This window comes from Arvicanthis niloticus, chromosome X, assembly GCF_011762505.2.
Source record: "Arvicanthis niloticus isolate mArvNil1 chromosome X, mArvNil1.pat.X, whole genome shotgun sequence".
In the NCBI taxonomy this organism is placed as follows: domain Eukaryota; kingdom Metazoa; phylum Chordata; class Mammalia; order Rodentia; family Muridae; genus Arvicanthis; species Arvicanthis niloticus.
The window spans coordinates 75,022,362-75,034,713 of record NC_047679.1 but is presented as its reverse complement, the minus strand read 5'-3'; the positions used below and the strand labels follow the sequence as shown (position 1 = coordinate 75,034,713).

General features: G+C 38.0%; 1 pseudogene; it reads left to right on the top strand.

The window, feature by feature from the left end:
* Positions 1-8,296: 8,296 nt before the first annotated feature.
* On the top strand, positions 8,297-8,948 carry LOC117693984 (claudin-34 pseudogene; annotated as a pseudogene).
* The last annotated feature ends 3,404 nt before the right edge of the window (positions 8,949-12,352 follow it).

The window sequence follows — 12,352 nt, the reverse complement described above, 5'->3', positions numbered from 1 at the left end:
GAGAGAGAGAGAGAGAGAGAACTGAAAGACAAGGCTGATTGAGAGAGACACAGAGAAAGACTGAGAGGACAGAGGAATGGAGGGGAAAGAGAAGAGAAAAGACAAAAGACAGAAGGAAAAAGGAGGGGAGCGGGAAACAGAGAGGAGGATGAAGGCAGGAAAGAGAAAAGAGAGGGAGAGAAGAATGAGAGGAGAGAGACAGGGAGACAATGGATAGAATGGGCAGAGCAAGGTGTAGACAGGGAGAGACATGGGGGAGTGTAGAGATAGAAGAGAGCTAGGGTGAGAGAGAAAGGGGAGAGTAAGGGTATGAGATAGAGGGGGTATGAGAGGGAGAGGAAGAAAGAAGGAGGGGGAGAGAGAGGGTAGGAAAAGAAGGGTCATGAGGTCATAAAGGATTGAAACATGTTGATGCAAAAAAAACGGCTCAGAGTTTGGAAGTTCAGTACTGTAGCTGAGAATGCAGATCTAGGAGGAACACTTGAATAGCTCTGTGTCCTTCCTCTGGGCTTCCTTTTCCCAGTTATCAGACACCCTGCCACGTTACTTGTCACTGGTTAACTTGAAGACAGCATTGCTGGTTATTATATGCTCTAACCTTCTTTGTTGTATATTCTATTTATTGTGATTAAATACATGTATACAAATTCAACAATGACATATATGGCAATAAAAACATGCAGACTACTGTGGAACCATCACCATTGTCTATCATTTCCAAATTAAATGTTCTTCTTATGGAATGTAATGTTCTTGCTGAGTTTCACAACCCTCTTGAGCCACCATTCTATTTCATACCTCTGTATAATTAATCCTCCCAGGGACCTCCTTAATTGCATTTACTCAGTCCTTGATATGAGACTGACTTATTTTACTTAGTTTAATATTCTTAAGGTTCATTCATTATGGCAACTATTTGAGAATATATCATGCTCCCAATATTATAAATAGAAAAAAGTACTCTACTTTTGAAAAATCATCCCCTAATTTACCATGCAGTTATAGTTTGTATATCAGCTATCACTGAAAAAGGTTCAGGTGTTAAATCCTTGACCTCTCAGATGCTAATGTTATTGAAGTTTTGGGGCAATGTTAAGGAGGTGGGTCATAGCTAGAGAAAGCAGATACAAGAGACTGGGCCTATGAAACTTTAAATCATACCTAATCCTTTCCTTTATGTCTGATTCCTGTCCATTATGAGGTAGAATATCCCAGTTATTCTCCCAGTTAATCTTTTACCATGATGATCTCCCTCACCACACATCTAGAATCGATAAAGCCAAGGACTATAGACTGACATCACTAAAATGTTGATGAACTAAATAATTCCCAATAACTTCTTGTTTGGAGTACTTTGGTCACATATATGCAAAACTAACCAACACATATCAGAGATTATTTGCTTTATGATTATATATACATATATATATATATGTATATACATACATATGTATATATATATGAAAAATATATACATATGTATGTATATACATACATATGTATATATATATATATATGAAAAATATGCTCAATAATGAAGTGTTTATAAAAAGATAAAGAGATAAAGAGAGTATGTTCTGTGGATGTGTGGAGAGGTATGGGGAAAGGGATGTCTCAGTGGGCCCATGTAGAGACATCTCTTCCTGTGAGGGACAAGTCACACACTGGTATAGTATAGAATAGAGTTTATTGAGGGCATGGGGAGGAGAGCCAGGAGGGTAATAGAGGCAGAGAGAGAGAGAGAGAGAGAGAGAGAGAGAGAGAGAGAGAGAGAAGCAGAGGAGTAGAGAGAAGTAGATGCCGGCCATGACCATGTGGAGAAAGAGGAAGGGGGGTTGACAGAGAGGCAAGAGAGTAAGAGGGTAAGAGTAGGAGAGTGAGATTAAGAGAGTGAGGAGGGGGCAAGCAGCCCTTTTTATAGTGGACCAGGCCTACCTGGCAGTTGCCAGGTAACTGTGGGGAGGAGCAACAGCCAGGTAACTGTGGAGGTGGAGTTTAGACAGAATACTAACAAATAGAATTCAAACTTTGGACTTTAAATTTTGCATCTGTAAATTTTCTCTAGGCGTGCAAAATTGTGATCTTTTTTTTGTGTGTGTGTGTGGTGCCTGGCAGGGGCAGTAATCTGTATTTCTATTTCTTTGTTTTTGCTTGTCTATTTTGTAGAACAATGTCTCTGTATTTTTGAATCTCTGTCTCTGCCTGAGTACTTACTGTAAATTGCCCATTTAAATAGTAAGGAAATGTTACAGAAATTTCTGCTCCCTCATTCGAGATTCCTTTCCATTTATAGAATGTGATGATATAGGGTTTCAAGTGGTAGGCGTACTTTCACTTGTTTCTTTTAGTCACCTTCACGTTTAGTCCATTATACTTGATTCTTTTTTTTTCTTTATTGGATATATTATTTACATTTCAGATGTCATCCCCTTTCCCCATTTCTACTCCTTAGCAAACCCCTATCCTAGCCCCCCTTCTCTATTTTGCTTTTATATTATTTTTTAATGTTAATCAAAGGCTTTATAAGTTTGGTAATGCTCAATAACAAGATGCCCATATAATCAGAAGTGTAACCCAATACCCAACCTAGATATACCAACTACCTTTGACTGGCAGAGACATGGGAATATCTGCCTCCATGTTCCTCCACCTCTTGTCACCTAGCTCCTCCTCTCCTTCTCCTTCTCCTCATCCTCTCCTTGCTCCTCCTCTTCCTCTCCTTACTCTTCCCACCTTAGCTCCTCCTACATATCACCCTTCTGTTGTGCCCCTCTCTGGTCCACGCTTGGGGGCCAAAGTGTCCCAGACCACTCTGCCTCATGCTTTGGTCTGCAGGAGGTCAGGGGAGAGAGAGAGAGAGAGAGAGAGAGAGAGAGAGAGAGAGAGAGAGAGAGAGAGAGAGAGAGAGAGAGAATAAAGGGGAAGAGACCCGAAGAATGGAGACAAGACAGAGGTTCTGATCAAGTCTCTCTCATTTATTGTCTCTCTTATTGTCTCTCCTTTGAAGGGAAGTCTGGGGTATTCATACACTTTGTCATATGCCTTGTAGGCATGTGGACACCATGTGCTTTGCAGGTGTGGATATGATGTAAGCCTTAAAGGCATGGATAGCACGTGCACTGTGTGCCTTGCAGGCATGGATACCAAGTGTGCCTTGCAGCTGGGGACACTAAACAGCAAAAGAAGATATGTGGGACATCAGAGTGTGCTTCAGTTGTTGTAGGCTGTTAAAAAACAAGTCTCATGTCTAGGTATATGGCTCAAGATCCTGCAAAGCTGATAGCTGCTTGCTTTCTACTAGTAGTCAGCTCCCAACAACCTTCCTGTTAAAATAAACATTTCTCTTAAAATACAATTAGCGCATAACTATACCAATTAAGGTCAGTAAGGTACAAGATAAACCTAATACCCAGTCCATCATTTTGTTGGCTAACTAGAACCTCTGTCATCCCTCCTAACTAAAAGAATTAGTTCTGAACCTGGCTTTTTTCTTGGCTTTAGAATGAATATTAGCTGAAATCCATCCTCTCAAATCTTTTCTCTTAAAGTAAATAGCCAGGATTGGCTATGAGACTATAAGTCGTCAACCCAGTCAGAAATCCAGAATGACTGAGTTAACTGAAATTATGGGAAGCAAAAAGCATAGATTCTAAAACTTAGCCAAATTATAGAGACCGCTGAACACCTGGACAGTCCTTATACTACAAAATGTTGGAGTATCCAATCTTCAGCCTTCTGGCCCAGGATCATCTGACAGACCTAGTGATGCAGAATTATTAAGGGCTGATTACTCTGTATTGGCAGATATAATCAGTCAACTATTCCACAAGTGTTTCCTTTTCTGGACAGTGATTTGTCTGTATTGGAAAAGAGGCAACTCTTGCCTAGTGGCGGTCTCACCACAACTGGAGTAACTCCAAAGATGCTGAATTTCTTCTTAGAATCCAAGACAGGAAGCTGTCAGGAGCAGACAGGTCTCTCTCTAATCAAAATGAACATTAATAGAGAAGTGTTTGTAATGTCAATTCTGTGGACTTCTGATGTTTTGAAAACCAACTATCCATCTAAGGCCATCTGAACTGTTGTCTGTTAACTCCTCTCAGCTATTTCTAAATAAAATATAGAAAATACCGTAACAATAAACTCAGAGCCATGCAATTGCTATAGGCTCTTAACTCACAGGCTAACAATCTCAAATCAGTTAGAAACATTAAAGAAGGACTGGGTCTAAGCCTTGTATTCCTAAATGTGTTAAATAGGCACAATGCCTATGAGAGTAACAATATTAATCTCACTTTTATATTAATAAGAAGCTCATACCAATGAAAACTTTAAATTTGAAATCAATGTAAATTTTGTACCATTTATGAAATTATAATTTCATCTTAATTATAATCATACATATTTCTACCAATAGGTTATGACTATGCAATAAATCCTAGCTAATCCTCCCTGTTCCACCAAAACCACTACTTTTCCCTAGAAAGGACAGCCCAATATTAACCAACTCAGTCCCCAAGCCCAGGGAATACTCTTCACCAACTTCCTCAAGCTGATTATGCTTGTTGAGATATTAGAAGAGGGGCAGGGGTAAGAGGTAATTGATAAGCCTCTGATGCAGTGTTTTTACTGCATCTAGCTGGAATTCCAGGACATCAGAGGTTCAAGCAGGTCTGCTCAACTCTCTTGATTAGAAGACACACCAAGGCTATGTATTCTGCAATACACAATTCTCAAAAAATTTTAGTATCAAGATAATTTTTTGTTTGAACTCTGGAATCTAGTCTTCTGGTGGCCTGCCTCTGTCATGTCTAATCCATATAATTGTGGGAATCTTTATGAGGGTGTGCTCCCACCATCCTCCCATTCCATCCTTCTTGCTCTTGAATTCCCCAGCACTATGGAATCTAAACTTCCAGACACCAAAGCTGTCCACTTTGACTGATGCCTAACCACTTATTCTATCCCTCATCCTCCAATTACTATGAGGGTGTGCTCCCACCATCCTCCCATTCCTGCCTCCTTGCTCTCGAAATACTCCAACACAAGGGTATCCAAATTTTTAGGCACAAGGCTGTCCACTTCCACTGATGCCTGGCAAGACTGCTCTCAACTACCTATACAGGTGGAGCCATGAGTCCCTCTCTTTGTGTTCTTGAGCTGGAGATTTTAGAATGGCTACTCCAGCTTGTTTCTTAGGACCATTTGCTTGAAAAATTGTTTTCCAGCCTTTTACTCTAAGGTAAAGTCTGTTTTTGTCACTGAGGTGGGATTCCTGTATGCAGCAAAATGCTTGGTCCTTTTTATGTATCCAGTCAATTAGCCTATTTCTCTTAATTGGAGAATTGAGCCCATTGATGTTAAGAGATATTAAGGAACAGTGACTGTTGCTTCCTGTTATTTTTGTTATTAGAGGTGGAATTATCTTTGTGTGGCTATCTTCTTTTGGGTTTACTGAAAGAGGATTACTTTCTTGCTCTTTCTAGTATATAATTTTTCTCCTTATATTGGAGCTTTCCCACTATTATCCTTTGTAATGCTGGGTTTGTGGAAAGGTAATATGTAAATTTGGTTTTGTCTTGGAATATCTTGGTTTCTCCATCTATGGTAATTGAGACTTTTGCTGGTTATAGTAACCTGGACTAGCATTTGTGATCTCTTAGGGTCTGTATGACATCTGTCCAGGATCTTCTAGCTTTTATAGTATCTGGTGAGAAGTCTGGTGTAATTCTGATAGGTCTGCCTTTATATGTTACTTGGCCTTTTTCCCTTACTGCATTTAATACCCTTTCTTTGTTTTGTGCACTTGGTGTTTTGATTATTATGTGATGGGAGGTATTTTTTTCTGGTCTAGTTTATTTGGTGCTCTACAGGCACTTGTATGTATAAGAGCATCTTGATCTTTAGATTAGTGAAGTTTTCTTCTATAATTTTGTTGAAAATATTTTTTGGCCCTTTAAGTTGGGAATCTTCACTCTCATATATACCTATTATCCTTAGGTTTGGTCTTCTCATTGTGTCCTGGATTTCCTGGATGTTTTGTGTTAAGAACTTTTAGCATTTTGTGTTTTCTTTGACAATTGTGTCAATATTTCCTATGGTATCTTCTGCACCTGAGATTCTCTCTTCTATCTCTTATATTCTTATATTCTGTTGGTGATGCTTGCATCTATGGCTACTGATTTCTTTCCTAGGTTTTTATCTCCAGGGTAGTCTCTGTTTGTGGTTTCTTTATTGTTTCTACTTTTATTTTTATGTCCTGGATGGTTTTGTTCAATTCCTTCACCAGTTTGTTTTTGTTCTCTTGTAATTCTTTAAGGGATATTTGTGTTTCCTCTTTAAGGGCTGCTACCTGTTTACTTGTGTAAAATTCTCTCAAATTCTTCAAATTTGAGAGTGTTATTTATGTCCTTCTTAAAGTTCTCTATCATCATCCTTAGAAGTTATTTTACATCTGAATCTTGCTTTCCTAGTGATATGGGGAATTCAGGACTTTCTTGTGTGGGATAACTAGGTTCTATTGATGCCAAGTATCCTGGGTTGCTGATGCTTATGTTCTTGTGCTTGCCTTTCTCCATCTGGATCTCCATAGTGTTACCTGCCCTGTCTCTGACTGTAGCCTGTCTATCCTATTATTTTGTTGTATCAGAACTGTGTGGGGCGGGTATTACTACAAGGGTTAGAGCTGGAGCCCAAGATCTGTTCAGTGCTCTCAGGCCCAGACAGGAAGGAACCTATGCTCTGGGCCAGAAGTGACTTCCTGGGTCCTAGTGGGTCCCAGTTACTCCCTTTTTTTGGGCTGGTGTTGCTTTCTTATTACCTAAGATACTACCTGGGTTAGAGTTCCTGGAAGGCCTATTTCCTCTGGGTTCTGTGAGATTGGGAGCAGAGATGCCACCTGGGATCCGCTCAGTGCTGTGGCCCAGACAGGATGGCTATACTGTATTCTTGTGATCTTCCTTAACTGCCTTATACTTCTTATCCACCTGACTAGACACATGGCCTCTAGAACTTTATTCTTTGAGGATTTTGTCAGAAAGACTTGATAGGAAATTAAAGAGTCTTTAAAAATCTGTTGATATGAGTTGAGTACAATGGTAGATTTCTGGGAGAAGCAGGAATAATGTTAAGTAAAGACCTTTCTTGGCTACACAAAGAATTTGCAGCTACCCTGATGTACATAATGAGGTAATAATTCAAGTAAAACAAACAAAAAATCCAGCAACAAAGAAAAATGCTTTCTTAGAATACATATGGATTTCAAGGCAAGCTTGAGTAACTTAGCAAAAACCTGCCTCAAAACTTTTTTTTTTTTTAATGAGGGGCAGTTTCCATGGTACACAGCTTTTCTAAAATGTACAATATTTTAGCTTCAACCTATAATGATTTCAGAAAACAAATGAGCAGGAATATTTAACCAAAGACAATAATGGTTATTTATATGATTCCTGCTATGGTTGCTCTAGACCCTGGAAATGATTTTAGGGATCTGCCTTCATAATCCCTTATTTTGTGAACCAATTCATGATGGTCCTTCTAGAACCTGTAGGTATCCTTGGTGTTTTTTCACAAGCAGATTTTGATTTCTTCTCTTGTCTTATATTTTATTCAGCTGAACCCACACTTGCCATTCTCTGGTTCTTCAGATTAGTATTTGTAATTTGAAATTTTAATTCAAGCTTTGTCTCAGGCATATGGTTCATCTGCTTCATAGTAAAATTCTATTTCAGACACACACACACACACACACACACACACACACACACACACACACACACTATACTTTTAACCTAAAACAAAAAAAGAAAGGAAAACCATGAGTCATCTGAGAATTCCAATGTACTGTGTTTTGAATTTTTCCAACATATTTTATGACAGGTCAAGAAAAATAAATAAAAAATTATACTGCAATATGTACTTAATATTCTCTCTTTACTGAATATTTGCTTCCTGGTAAAGATTTCCCTATTCCTAAATTGTTAATTTTCATCTAGTTAGATGTGTGGTGAGTACTCTGGTGGATGGTTTGGTTTATGGTAATGTATACCAAGTAGTAAAATTTATTCACCAGAATCTCTTAATCTTTGATTATTGTGAAGTTCTCAGCAATACTGTCACAGGGTCCTTCTATGTGTTTTTCTCAGACCATACTTATAACAACACATCTTGATGAGAAAGGGCTACTATTTTTAAACACAAGACTACCATTTTGGTAGACCTAAACTAAAGGGCATTAGTAAAGGCTCAAAGTGGGCACCTTTATATGTCCCTGCATTTCTTTTTCAGTCTCCACATAGTTGATGCCAGCATGGTCTTGTTCAACAAGTCTGCCAATCACCAAATAAGAGGCTTCTCCTTGGCCACCATCACATGGATACTGTGCAGTACATCTATGGGCCTTCCAGAATGGCGAATTTGGTATTTGGAGGAACCCATGGTTTCCTTCCCAAGCACAGCTTTTATAGGTATGTGGAGGGCCTGTATCTGCCACCATGTTGACAACTCCAGCCACCAGAGAATTTGCCATCACTACAACCTATCATGATGCACTTGTTTCTTTCATTATTCGAATAGCTCAACATCTGCTCCTGGTTGCAAATATTATTGGTCTGGTTGGCACAGTTTGCAATGTCTTTGCTCTACAATAGTTATACACAGCGAAGCTGCAGAAGAATCATGACTGCAATCAATTTCTTCTTTCAGCTGTCCTCAATGCTGTTGCTAACACCTTTATTTTTCTTGCTGTTATGTGTAATTACTCCTCTGTGCCAAGCAAGGAGGGAGCAGGTTTCCTGCCTTCTTTACAAATGACTCTCTTTCCATATGCTCAAAGAGCTGGAAGTACCATGGGAGTGGCAAGTGTATCTGCCATACTGTTTTTATTAAGTGCTATAATTTTTATTTCTTACTCTCCATCAATGGAAAAAGAAAAGCTTCCCCTTGTTTGAAAATAAATTTACTGCATACATAACCTTGAAAATCCAAAATTCTTGGTGGTAGCTTTGGGGACTCAGACAGGGATCTAATGGGAGTCTCAGCTATTGACTTAGATTTTCCAAAGATATCAAGCCATGCTCTGTGTAGCATATGACAGAAAATGGCAAAATGATATTTATCATCCTCTCCTATTTGGTTTATTAATTTTTTGGTTGAATTGTTTGCTTTAGATTTTTTGCATTTTGTTTTTTGGTTGTTTGGCTGTGTTTTTGGTTGTTGTTGGTTTTATTTATCATTCCAACTTACCAATTTGTGTTATAGAATCTAAATTTTAAATATGGTTGGTTAAGGTAAATAACCAGTAAACATAGTTTTATTAGTCAGTGTTCTCAAATAAACAGAATTTAGAGAATCAATTTCACACACAATTGTATTCTCTCTCTCTCTCTCTCTCTCTCTCTCTCTCTCTCTCTCTCTCTCTCACACACACACACACACACAAACACACTATAGACAGACACATCACTTATTACAATGACATCACAGGCTTCAGTCTAGCTAATCTAATAATGGTTGATAATGGTTGACTACAAACAGAAAGTTCAAAAATCCAGTAGTTGTTCAGTCCAGTAGGTTGAGTATTTCAGTTGTTTTTAATGTCATTCAAATAATGGACTTGATAGCATGGTGGGGCCAATCAGACAGAGAGCAACAGCTTCCTTCTTCCATGTTCCTAACTAATAATGGATTCCAACAGAAGGGTTGTAGTAGATTAGATCTAGATTAAAGCTGTTCCTTCCCTCTTCAGAATCTAAATTAAATTTATGTCTTATCCAGGTTAAAAATTCTCCATAAAGGGCATGTCTTGGCATCTCAAAAATTTAGATTTGAATTTGATATTTATACTTAAAATTAGGCAAAATTTCCTCACATGCATGCCCTTGGTTTGGGGGCGTTAGTTCCAGATGTAGTCAAATTGATAATGAAGAGCTCTTACCTTCTTACTCCTGCTATTTCATTTTTGTCCATTAACCTCTCTCTCTCTCCATTCCCCTCCCTCTTTCCCTCCATGTGCTCATGGCTGACCTCTGTGTTCTCTCTCTCTCTCTCTCTCTCTCTCTCTCTCTCTCTCTCTCTGCCTTCCATTGTTTCTACTGTAAGGCCCCCACGAATGGAGGACCTCACCCAAGCCTTGGGAATTTATGGCCACCCATTAACTGTAAGACACTGAACTTGATGTAATCAGCAAGAGGCATATTTTAATCAGTATACTGAGGTCAAGACCCATAACCCATGCAGTGGCAGTGGGGTCCGACCCAGGGGCTTTGGAGACAGAATTTAAAGCCCAAAACCACAACTCAGGGGGGAACCACAACACAGGAGGAGTAAGGGAGGGCTATTGGAGAGCACCTGTGGAAAGTCCCAGCCCATTATTCAGTTTGTGACAGGGTACAAGGAACAGGCTATTCTCTAAGAGCCTATATGTAATCAGCCATATATCTTGTGGTCAGCCAAGTTTCTGGTATCCAGGGTGCACAGGCATGATAACTTGAACTCCCAGCTCAAACCCTATTCAATCTATCTTATGGTCAGTTTTTAGTTCCTGGTACCCATAGCGCTTAGTCACGCTGTCCTGAACTCCCAGCTCTGAACTCCTAGTTTATCTACTTTGTCTGGTGGATAGCTAGTTTTCTAGGACCCAGAGTGCAGAACAAGCTGATCTGCACTCTTGACTCTATCTGTGGAAGGTTTAAAATTTTTTAACTCTTTCACTACTATCCTCTCAACTCCCCTCCACATGCCCTGTATAAACTCTATTCTATTTTCTCTCTCTCTCTCTCTCTCTCTCTCTCCATATATATATATATATATATATATATATATATATATATATATATATATATAAATAGTCATAGTCATCAAAACAGTATACATGTAAATGACTATCAGTATTTCTTAACTTCAGGTACTATTCTCTGAAATCAATCCTAAAACCAAAAACAGATCTATTTTTCATGGCATGATAATATTTTTTTATTTTATGAACCTTTATAATATACATTAATATTGAAACACTGGTATAAGTAATCTCAATATAATACAATGCTCAACTATTTTGGAGATTTTGCTATGTTTATCTCATCAACCTTTAGCCCCTTTAATTCAGTTTTTCCTAAATTTTTTAAATTCCAGGCATCATAGCCTTTCATCTCAAATTGCAAATGGAGATTCCCTTGTCTGACTATAGTATTTCTTTTAGAGTTTAACAATTTTTATTTAAAATTAAGTTATTGTAAATGTTATTGCCCTACAAATTATTCTTTAGTTTTATTCCATGTAATTTGCTCAGTCTTCCTTTTAAATTTTTGAGTCATACTTGTAAACACACACACATATATTTTTGTAGCATCCCCTTCTGATTCTTACCCATGCAATTTTAATAGTTTTGCTTTGTAAAACAAATTCAATCAATTTCCTGTCAGTTAACTGGTTGACATCTTTAGAAAAAGCACTTCCTGGGTGGTACCATGTACTTTCTACTGAATGTTACCATATAGGTATCTTATAGTACCTGCCTCTTACTTATACAAGGTTTGATGCAATTACTGGGGGATCCTTGAGGTGAAGGCCTAATTTCACTTAAGCCTAATGGTTTCCTTAACAAAGACTTTTATCTCCATATGGTCGCTGTTTGTATCAATGATATATCAGCATTCTGCAAGGTCATATTTTTATGTGTTTCAAATTAGCTGAAAAGATTTTAGACTTTGGACTTACCTACTCTGTCTATTTGCTAACTCTGTGTTCTCATGCATATCAAGAAGGTGGAGTAACTGCTTCATCCTTCCCCTCTAATTATTTTCAATAATTAATAAAAGAAGTTGAAGGTATTGTTTGGGTTTTATTTTTACTTTTGTTTTTTTTTTTAAATATTGAAGCAGTTCATAATGTTTCATGAGTGAATTTTTGTCCACTTTTTATGTACAAAAATGATTAAGGTCTTGATGTGTGTTTACAGACAACAATGATTATCCCACTGCGTTTCATTCCAAGCACTTAATAAATGAACAAATAAACAAATGCTAAGGAGTTTGATGAGTGGGTAAAGGCAGTTGGGTTTGATTCCTAGCAAGCACATGGTAGATCACATCTGTCTGTAACAACAGTCCCAGGGAATCTGACACCATCTTTGGAGCTGAATAGGCACCATGCATGTTCATGGTACACAGATTTAGATATAGGCAAAATATTTGTATATATCAAATAAAAAAATCTAAAATAAAATAGAAAAATAATTTCACCCCAAATATAAATCATTTTAGCCTCAGTAATAACCAAGCTATGGCCAGACATTATTCATATGTACAATATTTCCTGTCTCAATTTAAGTATTGGATGAGCTGGTGATACATCC